This window comes from Theropithecus gelada, chromosome 5 (genome assembly GCF_003255815.1).
Source record: "Theropithecus gelada isolate Dixy chromosome 5, Tgel_1.0, whole genome shotgun sequence".
Lineage (NCBI taxonomy): Eukaryota > Metazoa > Chordata > Mammalia > Primates > Cercopithecidae > Theropithecus > Theropithecus gelada.
In genome coordinates, this window is record NC_037672.1 from 73,141,782 (window position 1) to 73,154,978 (window position 13,197).

Genomic DNA, 13,197 nt, shown 5'->3' on the forward strand with positions numbered 1-13,197 from the left:
GCCATCTTAACCCTCTGATTGGAGCCCTTTCTTTAATATAGAAATAAATGCCATTCAAATTCTTTAAATATAAACATGTGAGCTACTTGAGCACAGAAGCTATATCACATTCTCTTTTATTCTCTACATACCATTCATGAGTGGATTATGTAAGTGCTGTAAATTGTGCATTAAATGTGTAACATGAAAAAAAAAACAGAAGCATAGATAATTGAGTAGATAAATTATTATCTAATTCATATTATAAAACTCTATCACTTTACCCAACAATGAGTCTCCTAGGATTTTGTAATTACTGACATAGAGAAGTATTATTACTAAATTAATCACTGAAGAAAAACCAGTTGCAGAAAGATCATATTTTTCCCAAACATAGCATTCATTTTTTTGTATATATTTTACTTAAAGGCATTGTCAATGTTTTCACCATTCAGGTAGAAACCATATCTGTGTCTTTGTGGATACAATACTTTCAGCCTCAGATGTAGTCAGTCAGTAATCACAAATTCAAATTATATTCCTCACATTTACTTTCATCAATGCAAGCCACAGCCCTATAGTCTCATACTTGGTTTCCTAATATATACTTTTAATTATTTTCCCTACATTTACACTCTTCTGTTTACTTGACAGTCTTTGTTTAGCTGCCAGACTGGCTTGTTCAAGAAACAAAACAAAACAAAACAGCAATGACCTTTTGACTGGTTTTCCTTAATAGTATACCAAATTATTTTGCCTGTATATTAAAATAGAAACCCGTATACATCACATAAAGCTACACAAGGCCTCCAATTTCAACCAAAATTTTTCTTTTATAATCCCTGGTATACAATTTACTGTAAAATTCATACTTGTGGGGATAATTTCCAAATATCAGGACTTTCTCTCATTCTGTGATTTGTTTCCTTTAGCCGCTCTCTGTCTAGAGCCTACAAAAGCTTTCATCTCACCGTATATGTGATCTGTCACTCCAGTTTTTTCTGATTGCTCCACAGATGGCTAATGGTTTTCTCTCGGTTTCTGATCATGTTGCACTATTTATATCACATATCACAATATTCTTCAGAGTACAAGCATACTTTACTTTATTGTACTTTGTTTTATTATGGTTAGCAGATATTTAGTTTCTTTTTGTTTGTTTTCTTTTTCTTTTTTTTTTTACAAATTGAATATTTGTGGCAATTGCACATCATGCAAGTCTATTGACATCATTTTTCAAACTGTAAGTAACTAATTTATATCTCTGTGACCCATTTTGCTAATTTTCACAAATGTTCAAGCTTTTTCGCTATTATTATGTCTGTCATGGTAATCTGTGATTGGTGATTGTTCATATTACTATTGTAATTGGTTTAGGGCATCACAAATTATGCCCATATAAGATGTCCAACTTAATAAATAGGTGTCTACTGAGTGCCCCACACATCAGTTGTTTCCTAGTCTCTCTCCCACCCTTCAGGCCTATTTCCTGAGACACAGCAACATTGAAAGTAAGCCAGTTAATAAACTTACAAAGGTCTCTAAGTAGAAGGGAGAGTACCACATCTTTCATTTAAATCAAAAGCTAGAAATAATTAAGAAACATGAGGAACGCATGTTAAAACTTTAGAAAGACTTAAAGCTAGGCCTCTTGCATCAAACAGCCAAGTTGTGAATAAACAAACAAACAAACAAAAAGATAAAACAAAATTCATGAAGGATATTAGAAGTGATAGTCCAGGGAATGCCCAAATGGTAAAAAATTAAAAGCCCATTATCATTGATGTGAAGACATTTTAATCTGGATATATCAAATCAGTCACAATCATAACTTAAGTCTAACCCTAATCCAGTGCAAGACCCTACCTCTTTTTAATCTATGAAGGCTGAAATAGGTGAAGGAGCCTCAGAGAAAAATTTGGAAAGCTAGCAGACATTGGCTCATGAGGCTGTGAAAGAAAAAAAAAAATCTATCATTATAACAAAGAAGTACAAAGTAGCAAGTGCCAATGTAGAAGTTGCAGAAAATAATCTAGACAACCTAGCTAAGATCATTGATGATGGTGATTACACTAAACAACGGAATTTGAATGTTGACAAAGCAGTCCTTTATTGAAAAAATATGTCATCTGAGACTTTAGTAGCTAAAGAGGGGAAGTCAATTCCTGACTTTAAAGCATTAAAAGACAGGCTGACTCTTTTGTTAGTGGCTAATTCGGCTAGTGACTTTAAGTTGAAGATAATGTTCATTTATTATTTTGAAAGTACTAGAGTCTTTGAGAATTATGCATTGAGAATCTGAGAATCTGCTTTGCCTGTGTACTTTAAACAGACAAACAATGCCTAGATGACAGTACATCTGTTTAAAGCATGACTCACTGAATATTTTAAGCTGTTTGTTGAGATCTACTCCTTAGAAAATAAAATTTATTTCAAAATATTACTGTTTAATGACAATGCACATGGATAGCCAAAAGTTCTGATGAAAATGTACAAAGATATTAATATTGTTTTCACATCCACCAATATTACATCTATTTTGCAGCACACTAATAAAGCTCTAAATTTACTTTCAAGTTTTATCATTGAAGAAATACATTTTGTAATGCTATTGTTGTTTTAGATTGTAATTTCTGTGATTAATATGAACAGAGTAAATTGTAAACCTTCTGTAAATAATTTACCATATTAGAAACTAAAAAATTTGCAATTCGTAGGAGCAGGACAGCATATCAACATTAACAGGAGTTTGGAAGAACTTGATTCAAATCCTGATGGATGACTTGGGGAGTTCAAGATTTTGTAAGTACCGATGTGTTTTCCTCAATTTCTTTCAAGAATGTTTTATCATTTTTATTATAGAGATCTTATATCTTCATGGCTAAATCTATTCCTACATATTTCATTTTTGTAGTTTTGTAAATGTGATTTCTTTTTTTCACTCTTTTTTTTTTTTTTCATTTAGATATTGGAATACAGAAACACAACTGATTTTTTGGATGATGATTTAGTACCATCTGCCTTTACCGGATTTGTTGATCAATTTTAAGAGTTTCTGGTAGAGTCTTTAGGATTTTCAGTGTATAAAACCATGTCATATGCAGAGAGGGATAATTTGATTTTCTCCTTTCCAATGAATGTCCTTTATTTCTTTCTCTTGGCTAATTGCTATGGCTAGAAATTCTAATGTTATATTGAATAAGAGTAGTTAACAGGGGCATCTTTGTCTTGTTCCAGATCTTAGAGACAAAGCTTTCCAACTTTCCTATTTAATGTGATGATACTTGTGCATTTGTCTATATGGCCTTTATAAGTTTGAAGAGTTTTTTAATATACTTTATTTGTTGAAAGTTTAACATTTTCTTCATAAAGAAATGCAATTTTTGTCAAATGTTTTTTGTGCATCTACTGATAAAATTATGTTTTTTCTTACTTCTCTTGATGTAATGTATTACATTTATTGATTTGCATATGCTTAAACTTATCTGCATCCATGGGATAAATTCCAGTTCATCATAGTGTGTAATCTCTTTGATGTGCTCTTAGATTTGGTTGGCTAGCAGTTGTTGAGCATTTTTGCATCTATGTTCACTGGGATTATTGGTCTATAATTTCCACACCGCCAACCCCACCTCTGGCTTCTTCTTTCTGATTTTAGTATCAAGGTAATCACACTCTTGAAAAATTATTTTTAAAGTATTTACTTTAATGTTTTGGAAAATACATTTGAGAAAAAATGGATTAATTTTTAAATTATACTTTAAGTTCTGGGATACATGTGCAGATCATGCAGGTTTGATACATAGGTATACATGTCACATGATGTTTTGCTGCACCCATAAACCAGTCACCTAGATTTTAAGCCCCACATGAATTAGATATTTGTCTTAATGCTCTCCCTCCCTTTGCCACCCACCACAACAGGCCCCAATGTGTTTAGTACCCCTCCATGTGTCCATGTGTTCTCATTGTTCAACTTGCACTTATCAGTGAGAACATGAACTGTTTGGTTTTCTGTTCCTGTGTTAGTTTGCTGAGAATGATGGTTTCCAGCTTGGTCTATGTTCCTACAAGTGGCTGAACTCATTCTTTCTTATAGCTGCATAGTGTTCCATGGGATATATTGCCACACTTTCTTTATCCAGTCTATCATGAGGGGCATTTGGGTCAGTTCTAAGTGCTTGCTATTGTGAATAGTGCTGCAATAAATATATTTGTACATGTGTCTTTATAGTAGAATGATTTATAATCTTTTGGGTAGATGCCCAGTAATGGAATTGCTGGATCAAATGGTATTTCTAGTTCTAGATCCTTGAGGGATCGCCACACCCTTCTCCACAATGGTTGAACTAATTTACACTCCCGCCAACAATGTAAAAGCATTTCTATTTCTCCACATCCTCTCCAGCACCAGTTGTTTTCTGACTTTTTAATGATTACAATTCTAACTACTGTGAGATGGTATCTCATTGTGGTTTTGATTTGCATTTCTTTAATGATAATGATGATGATCTTTTTTTCATATGTTTGTTGACTGCATACATGTCTTCTTTTGAGAAGTGTCTGTTCATATCCTTTACTCAGTTTTTGATGGTGTTGTTTGTTTTTGTCTTGTAAATTTCTTTAAGTTATTTGGAGATTCTAGGTATTAGCCCTTTGTCACATGGATAGATTGCAAAAATTTTCTCCCAGTCTGTAGGTTTCCTGCTCACTCTGATGATAGTTTATTTTGCTGTGCAAAAGCTCTTCAGTTTAATTAGATCCCATTTGTCAACTCTGGCTTTTTTTGCAATTGCTTTTGGTGCTTTAGTCATGAAGTATTTGCCCATGCCTATGTCCTGAATGGCATTGCCTAGGTTTTCTCCTAGGGTTTTTGTGGTTTTCAGTTTTATGTTTAAGTCTTTAATCCATCTTGAGTTAGTATTGAAGCCATCAGTTCATGGTTTTTAGTTTTTGTTTTTTGATGTGAGTTCTTGTTACTGCTTCAGTCTTGTTACTCATTATTTCCCTGTTCATGTTTCTATTTCTTTTTAATTCAATACTGGTTGGTTGTGTGTGTCCAAAAATTTTTTTATATCCTTTAGATTTTTTTATTTGTTGGCATGAACTTGTTTTTAACAGTATCTTATAATCCTTTGTATTTCTGTGTATCAGTTGTTATGTATCTTTTTCATCTCTCATTTTATTTATTTGAGTCATAACTTTTTGTAGTTAATCTAGCTGAAGATTTTTCAATTTTATATTCAATAAACCAACTTCTGTCTTGTTGACTTTTAAATATTTTAAAAGTCTGTTTTATCTATATCCACGAAAATCTTTGTTATATTCCTTATCTACTTTTTTTTAGTTTAGTTTCTGTTTTCACATTTCTTGAGTTGGTATAGGTTGCTTATTTAAGATATTTCTACATTTTTAACATAGACGTTTATTGGTATATATTTGTTGTTTTAGAACTTATTTTTTCTATATCTTCTAAGTTTTGGTATATTGTCTTTCCATTTTTATATTTCTCATATGCTTTAAAATAATTTATCTATATACTCAATGGTTGTTTATGAGCACAGTTAATTTCCGTATAGCTGTATATGTTCCCAAATTCTTTCTTTTATTGATTTCTAGTTTTATTCCTTTGTGGAAAAAAATTGACCTAATTTTGATTTACAAAAATTTTAAGACCTATTTTGACCTAAAGTATGGTCTATTCTAGAAGATGTTTCATGTGCTGTTGAGGAGATTAGATATTCTGCAGATGTTCGATGGAATGTTCTGTAAATGTTCATGTTAGGTTTATCTTACCTAGAGTGCAGTTTAACTCTGAGGTTTCTTCTTTGATTTTCTGTCTCAATTATATTTTTATTATTGTAAGTAAAGTGCTGAAGTCTTCTACTATTATATCACAGTAAATCTCTCTCCTCAGCTCTGTAAATTTTGCTTTATATATTTGTATGTTCCAGTGTTATGACCATACATATTTACAATTTTATTCTGTTGCTCTAGTGTGCTCTTGATTATTATATAATAACCAATTTCTTATCAATATCGACTTAATATATATTTTAACTAAGTATAGCAACTACTGCAATTTTTTTTATTGCTTACAATGACAATAAACAAAATTTTCTATTTCTTTCCTTTTAGTCTGTGTTTGCCTTCATAGGGGAAGTGAGTTTCCTGTGGGGACAATAGAGTTGAGTTTTAATTATTTATCTATTCAGTCACTCTATATCTTTCACCTGGATCATTCAATCAATTTCATTCTGTAATATTATTAATAGATAAAGATTTGCTACCTCCATTTTGTTAATTCTTTTCTGGGTTACTTTTTGTATCTTCTTTCTCTCTCGATCTGTCTCTCTGTCTCTCTCTCTGTCTCTCTTTCTCTCTCTCTCTCTCTCTCTCTGTCTCTCTATCTCTCTTTGTGTCTTCCTTTAATGGTTAAGAAATTTTCTCTAGTAGTATGTTTTCATTTCATGCCACTTTTGTGTATTGTGTCTAAGTTTGGCTTCCTAGTTAATGAAAGATTTACAAGAATATTTTATTGTTAGATATTTTAAACTGATGACAACTTTCAGCACAAAGAAAACTAAACAAAACTATATTTTGACATAATTTTGTCTTCCACATAATGACTTTTTGATGTCTAAATTTATATCTTTTCAAATTTCCATCTCTTAACCAATTGTAGTTACTATTTTCTTTAGTATCTTTGTCTTTTTTCTTCACGATAAAGATATAAATGGCTTATGTACCACAATTATACTATTAGAGTATTCTGAATTTGTCTTTGTAATTGCTTTTACTAGTGCTTTTTATGCCTTAAGACGTGTACTTGTTACATGTGAGTGTCCTTTTCTTTCCAATAAAAAAATTTTCCTTCTTATTATTTCTTATAAGATTTGTCTGGTATTTATGAATGCCTTAGCTTTTGTTGGTGTGGGAAAATCTTATCATTCTTTCCGGTTTAAGAACTGCTTTGGTAGGCACAGTATCTTTGCATGGCAGATTTATTTTCAGCACCTTAAATGTATATCTTATATTTTCTTCTTGCTCACGAGTTGATTTATTTTATTTTATTTTGAGAAATTTGATGAAATTTGAATTGTGACATTGTTTAATATGGTACAAACTTTTTCTCATATTGCTATCACTATTCTTTCTTTGTATTTGCCTTTTAACCATTTAAATAGGATGTGCCTTTGGGAAATACTCTTTGGATTAAATTTGATTAGAGTACCTGGATACTGTCATCTTTCTCTAGATTTACAAAATGTTCCATCATTATTTTCTTAAGTATGCTCTCTAGACCTTTTTATTTCTTATCTCCTTCAAGAGCTCCTATTATACGGAGGTAGTTTGTTTAATAATATTTGATACTTTCCGTAGGCTTACTTCACTAATTTTAATTATTTCTCTTTTTTGGCTCTTCTGACTGAGTAATTGCATATGTTTTACCTTTAGGATTGCTGATTCCTTACTCTGTTTGACCAAGTCTGCTGTTGAAGTTTTCTAATGAGTTTTTCAATTCACTTCACTTATTTTTTTTAATTGGATTTCTTTTTATTTTTAAAATATTTCTACTTCTTTGCAAAATTTATCATCTTTTTCCTGGATTATTCTCTAAAATGTGTTTTTTTCAACTTTATATCCATATGTGCTGTGATTTCTGAATTTTTAAAATAGGTGTGCACTGAATTTCTTATCAAAAATTTTACAGAGCATCTGAACTTTAATTCTGCATTGTAACTTAAAATCAGACTTGCAGTGATTTCTAGGTCTTGGAGAGACTTAAGCAATAACTGAAACTTAATCTCAAATGTTATACTTGTTTGCAGGTCATAGTAAAGCTCCGTATGAGGACCTGAGAATTGTAAAAAATACGGGCGAAAGATTCAGACCTTTCTTTGGATTTTGGTCCCTGCAGTGTTATGATACTGGTCAAACTCTGCAGTGTGGCATTCCTGCTAACAGGAACACCAAGCAGTTGCTGAGATCTGTGTGCCTGTCACTGTGATTAGTACTCCCACTCTTGTTTCCAATTCACCCCAGGTCATTCAACCCTCTAGCCGCTCCTAATCCCTCTCCTGGGGTAGGACAAAAATGAGTTTCCCAAAAAGAATCACAGATCCATGAAGAAACTGAACATTCCCCTCACATTTCCTACTCTGATCTTGGTAACTTCAGGTAAAGTTCTCTCACAGTGCTGTCTTCTTGGTGTGTGGAAAGGGTGTCATAATCCAAAACATTATTCATCTTACAGATCATGAGTTTTCCCATGTCTATGAGTCTTGGGATTTTCTTCTTCTCTTTTTAGCTCTGGTGAATTCAGAGTGGCTTTTTTTATTTACATAGTTACTAGCTATCTCTTTGTGTGGGAATTAATTTGGGGGGCATCATTTTACTGACACCACTCCTCAAGGAATATTTTTATGAGTTTTCAAACCATTATGATTTTAGAATTTAGAGTATCTACCAAATATTTAAAAAGCTGTATATTTATTACTTAAGTGTCCTGTATAACTATTTGGTTGGGTACTGTTTCTAGTAAATAATTACTATGTATTGAAGCCATGCATTTCTAACACAAACTTTCTTGTAGAGACTGGAAGTATATGGCAGAATATAGGGACAATATAATTATACATATGGAAACTTCTTCAGATTTGTATTAAAGCATAGGTAAACTATATTTTTCTACATGATATTGCATCTTTATGATGCAGATATTATTTTCGTTGTAGGAAATGAAAGAATTTGTCCAGATCTCTGCCAAAGATGGCACCGTGGTGTTTTCTCTGGGGCAGTTATGGAAGGGAAGGCTGATCTCATCGTTTCAGACTTGGCCCAGATTCCACAGAAGGTGAGTACAACCTCCAGTCCTTATAAGCAGCCATTTACACAGTGAAGAAAGTGGGACTTTCCATTTGGAATTTGAATCTTATTTTCTGCTTTGCATTAACAGGCACTACTTCTACATAAAAAATTTTAAAGCATTACAGTAGTGTATGTGGGCTCAACTAATCATTTGCCTATGAATTCTTGAAGTTACTTTGGAAATACTTCTCTTTGTTGTCATTTGTTTGTGACAAAATGAAAAGAAAATATTAAGTTCCTATCTCACATTTTGTTATTTTAAATCTTTTTTTTTTTTTTTTTTTTTTTTTAAGACGGAGTCTCACTCTGTCACCTAGTCTGGAGTGCAGTGGCATGATCTTGGCTCACTGCAAATTCCACACTTGCTGGTTCACGCTATTCTCCTGCCTCTGCCTCCTGAGTAGCTGGGACTACTACACCCAGATAATGTTTTGTATTTTTAGTAGCCTAGTAGCTGACACTACAGGCGCCCACCACCACGACCCGCTAATTTTCTGTATTTTTAGTAGAGAGGGGGTTTCACCATGTTAGCCTGGATGGTCTCACTCTACTGACCTCGTGATCCATACGCCTCAACCTCCCAAAGTGCTGGGATTACAGGCCTGAGTCACGACTCCCGCCCAAGGTTTTAAATCTTAAGGTCTGTGCTGACTACTCAAAAACAAACAAATCAAAAAACAAAAAAACAAAAGCAACGCTGAAGTGTACTAACCCCAAGGAACATATAAAGGGAGGGCTGATATAACAAAGATAGAGAAGAATTATGCCCAAGAATCTCCTCAGTATATTTGATTGTGTAAGAACTCCATCCACTGTACTTAGGCATGAAAGTAGAAGGTTCGATTAATGTAGTCTTTCTTATGAATTAGAATTTTCTAGAATTAAAAAGCAATTACAATTTTGATGTTACAGTCTAGCAATCAGATAATTTTAACTTTCTTCTTATTGCAATTCTAGATTTCCACTCTTTACACTATCCAAGGAGTTTTTAAAAATTTAATGGTTAATTAAATTTCATAAAACTCAATAAAAGTAAGTATGCTAATTAGGATTGTGAAATTTGTTTTGCTTATGAAATTGGAACATTTGTGTATTCTTATGTTTTCAAATGTAATATTTTCATATAGGTTTCCCATTAAAAAAAAAAGTATGTGACAAAAGGCATAAAGATGAACAAAATTCAACATTGAACATAAATTCGAAGTAACTTCTGTCTTTTTCTTTTTTAATTAAAAATAAATTAATATACAAAATCAAGGAGTGAAGGAGGCATGAAGAAAAGCAGAAAGTAAAGAAAACTAACTATCCAAAAACAAATAGCAAAATCTAAAGCAAAGATTTTCTATGAAGAGAATAGCATGGAAAAGACTCATCCCCATTATTCAGTTACCTCCATCAAGTCCCTCCTACAACATGTGGGAATTGTGGTAGTTACACTTCAAGATGAGATGTTGGTGGGGACACAGTCAAACCACATCAGGCCATTATGATCTCTTGTTTTGGTTACAAATGCACATTTTTAATAATCCTTTCTAACTTTAAGGTCTTGGCTTTGCACACCAATATTAGTTGACACATTTGCTTGCTAAAGGAAAATCTTGATTTCATAACTGTCATTCTTTAAAAGTTATGTAAGTAAATTTTGGTGGTGTATTAAAATCCAAATCCATAGTATGACAAGTAAGACTGCCTAAGGTCTTCATTCCAAATTAACTGTCTTTTGTAATCTCCTGCCCTCAACTTTCTCTGTGATCCATACACTTTGGGATGCTCTCCATATCTCCATGACTTTTAATCTTTCTGTTCTTTATTGGAAAATCCCTTCTTGGCCACACACTGCCTAGGTCCAATCAAAGCTTTCACCTTATATCATATGTTACCTGCCTCATTAAGTTTTTCTAATTATTTCATATAGAAGTACTTGTGTTTTTGTCTGGAACTCTAAACATCCTGTATTGTTCATGTGATTCATATCAAAATAGTCTTTATATTATAGCTATTCAATCTATTATCAACTAATTAGTGAGGGTCCACATAGGTAAAGTGATGTAAAATATTTGTTTTCCAAAACCACCTTGTAATTTTGGGCTTTGTGGGGAGTGACAGAAAGTGTGTGTTTGTTGTGTATGTTTGTGTTTTGTGTGAATTAGAAACTTTAAAAAAATCTTCTGTGAAAGAATGGGTCAATGTATGTGGCCAAGATGAATGACTGAAAGTAGGTAATGTGCATGGCTCTCACAAAGAGGAACAGAAGGGGTGAGTAAATAGAGCCCCTTCAACCACAATATATATTTTAGTGTTTATCTCATATTAAGTGTTTTCACTAATACAAGGCATACTTCTGAGATGTTGCAGATTTGGTTCTAGAATACTACAATAAAGCAAATATTGCAATGAAGTGAGTCACACAATTTGCTTTGCTTTATAAGGCATAGAAAAAGTTATGCTTACACAATGCTGTAGTGTATTCAGTCTGCGATAATATTAAGTCTATAAAGTACATACCTTAATTAAAAACACTTAATTGCTAAAGAGTGCTAATGATCATCTGAATCTTCAGTGAGTGCAACTTTTGTTGATGGAGACTTTCGCATCAATGTTGATGGTTGATAACTTATTATGGTGGTGGCTGCTAGCAGTTGGCATGGCTGTGGCAATTTCTTAAAAATAAGACAACAATGGCATTTGCAATATACATTAACCCACTCTTTCACAAAAGATATTTTTCAGCATGCAATGTTGTCAGATAGCATTTTACCCATAGAGGATCTTCTTTCAGAACTGGAATTAATCCTCTGAAACTCTAATGCTGCTTTATAAAGTAAGTTTAAGTAATATTCTAAATCTCCTGTTGCCATTCAACAATGTTCATAACATCTTCACCAGGAGTAGATTCCATCTCAAGAAACCAATATTTTTTGCTCCTCCCTAAGAAGTAACTCCTCACTTATTTGTTTTATCATGAGATTTCATCAATTCTGTTACATCATTAAGTTCCACTTCTAATTATAGTTATCTTTCTAGTTTTATTATATTTGCAGTTACTTTTTCCATGGAAGTTTTGTTATAGGACCAACAGGTTCATATGCTTACTGTCCAGTAATAGTCCGACTACTGAGACGTCAGGATTGGCAGCAAGGAAGGAGTTCAATATTTGCAGGGCACTGAGCAAGGAGATGAGAAGAGAACCTCAAATCCAGCTCCTCAAGGAGCTCTGGGCTGGAGGTTTTAAGGAGATCATAGATGGTGATGGACTGGAAAATTTGGGTAATTGATTGGTCAGGGTAATAGAGACAAAGTTATCAGAGCAAGAAACAACATTATTTGCTGAGTCAGTTCCTTGTGGGGTCCTCTAGATCAGCTGGCATCAGTGAAGTCCCTCAGATCACCTGGCATCAGTGAGGTCCTTCAGACCTGCTGAGTCAGTAGTTTTATCAGTATGCTGGACCTGAAGGAATATCTCAGAAGGAAAGTTAATCATTTCATAATGTTTAAGTTATTATCTATAGAAGAGTTAAGAGGTACTACAATCTCGTAACAAGGTCTGCATAATTCTAGGACTATAGCCAAATAACTATGAGGAAGTGAATCAGAGAACAAGCTAACCTAATGATTAATGCTGAATGTACTACAAGCTTGATTTACTTTTCTCCTTTTCTCTCTTTATCTTTGATTACTTTCACAAAGTTTATAAAGATAGTGTCATCTTCACACTCTCAATATCTTACATGATGGTTGTAAGAATCAACGTGTATATACTATATCATAAATGAACATTTAAAATATTATGTTACATAACAGAAGCCAGTCATGAAATACCACATATTGTATGATTGCATGTATTAAAAATCATCTAGAATAGGTAAATCTATAGAGATAGAAATTCAATTAGCAATTACCCAGCACAGGGGAAATGCAGAAACTAGAGGTGAAGAGGAAAAGGCTAAAGGCTATAGGACTTATTTTGGGGAGATAAAAAGGCTGTCAAATAGATTGTTGTGGTAGACGCACAATTCTGTGAATATACTATGGAATATTAAATTTTACACAATAATTGATAAATTTTATGATGTTTAAATTATACGTCAACAAAGGGTACAAAAATATATGGACCATGTTTCATCATTTTATCTTTAGTTCTGTGTCAAATGGGCTACAGAAACATGACCTTTCACTGTTACAATTCTGGACACTCTTCTAAAATATCTTGCATAAGACAGATGGTATGTCCATACAAGATCCTTGATATTAGCTGAAGGATAGCACTCATAAACATAAACGGGAAATTAATCACATCTGTGTAAACAAGTCATTTACCTTCATTTGTCTCCTTGCCATCCACATGCT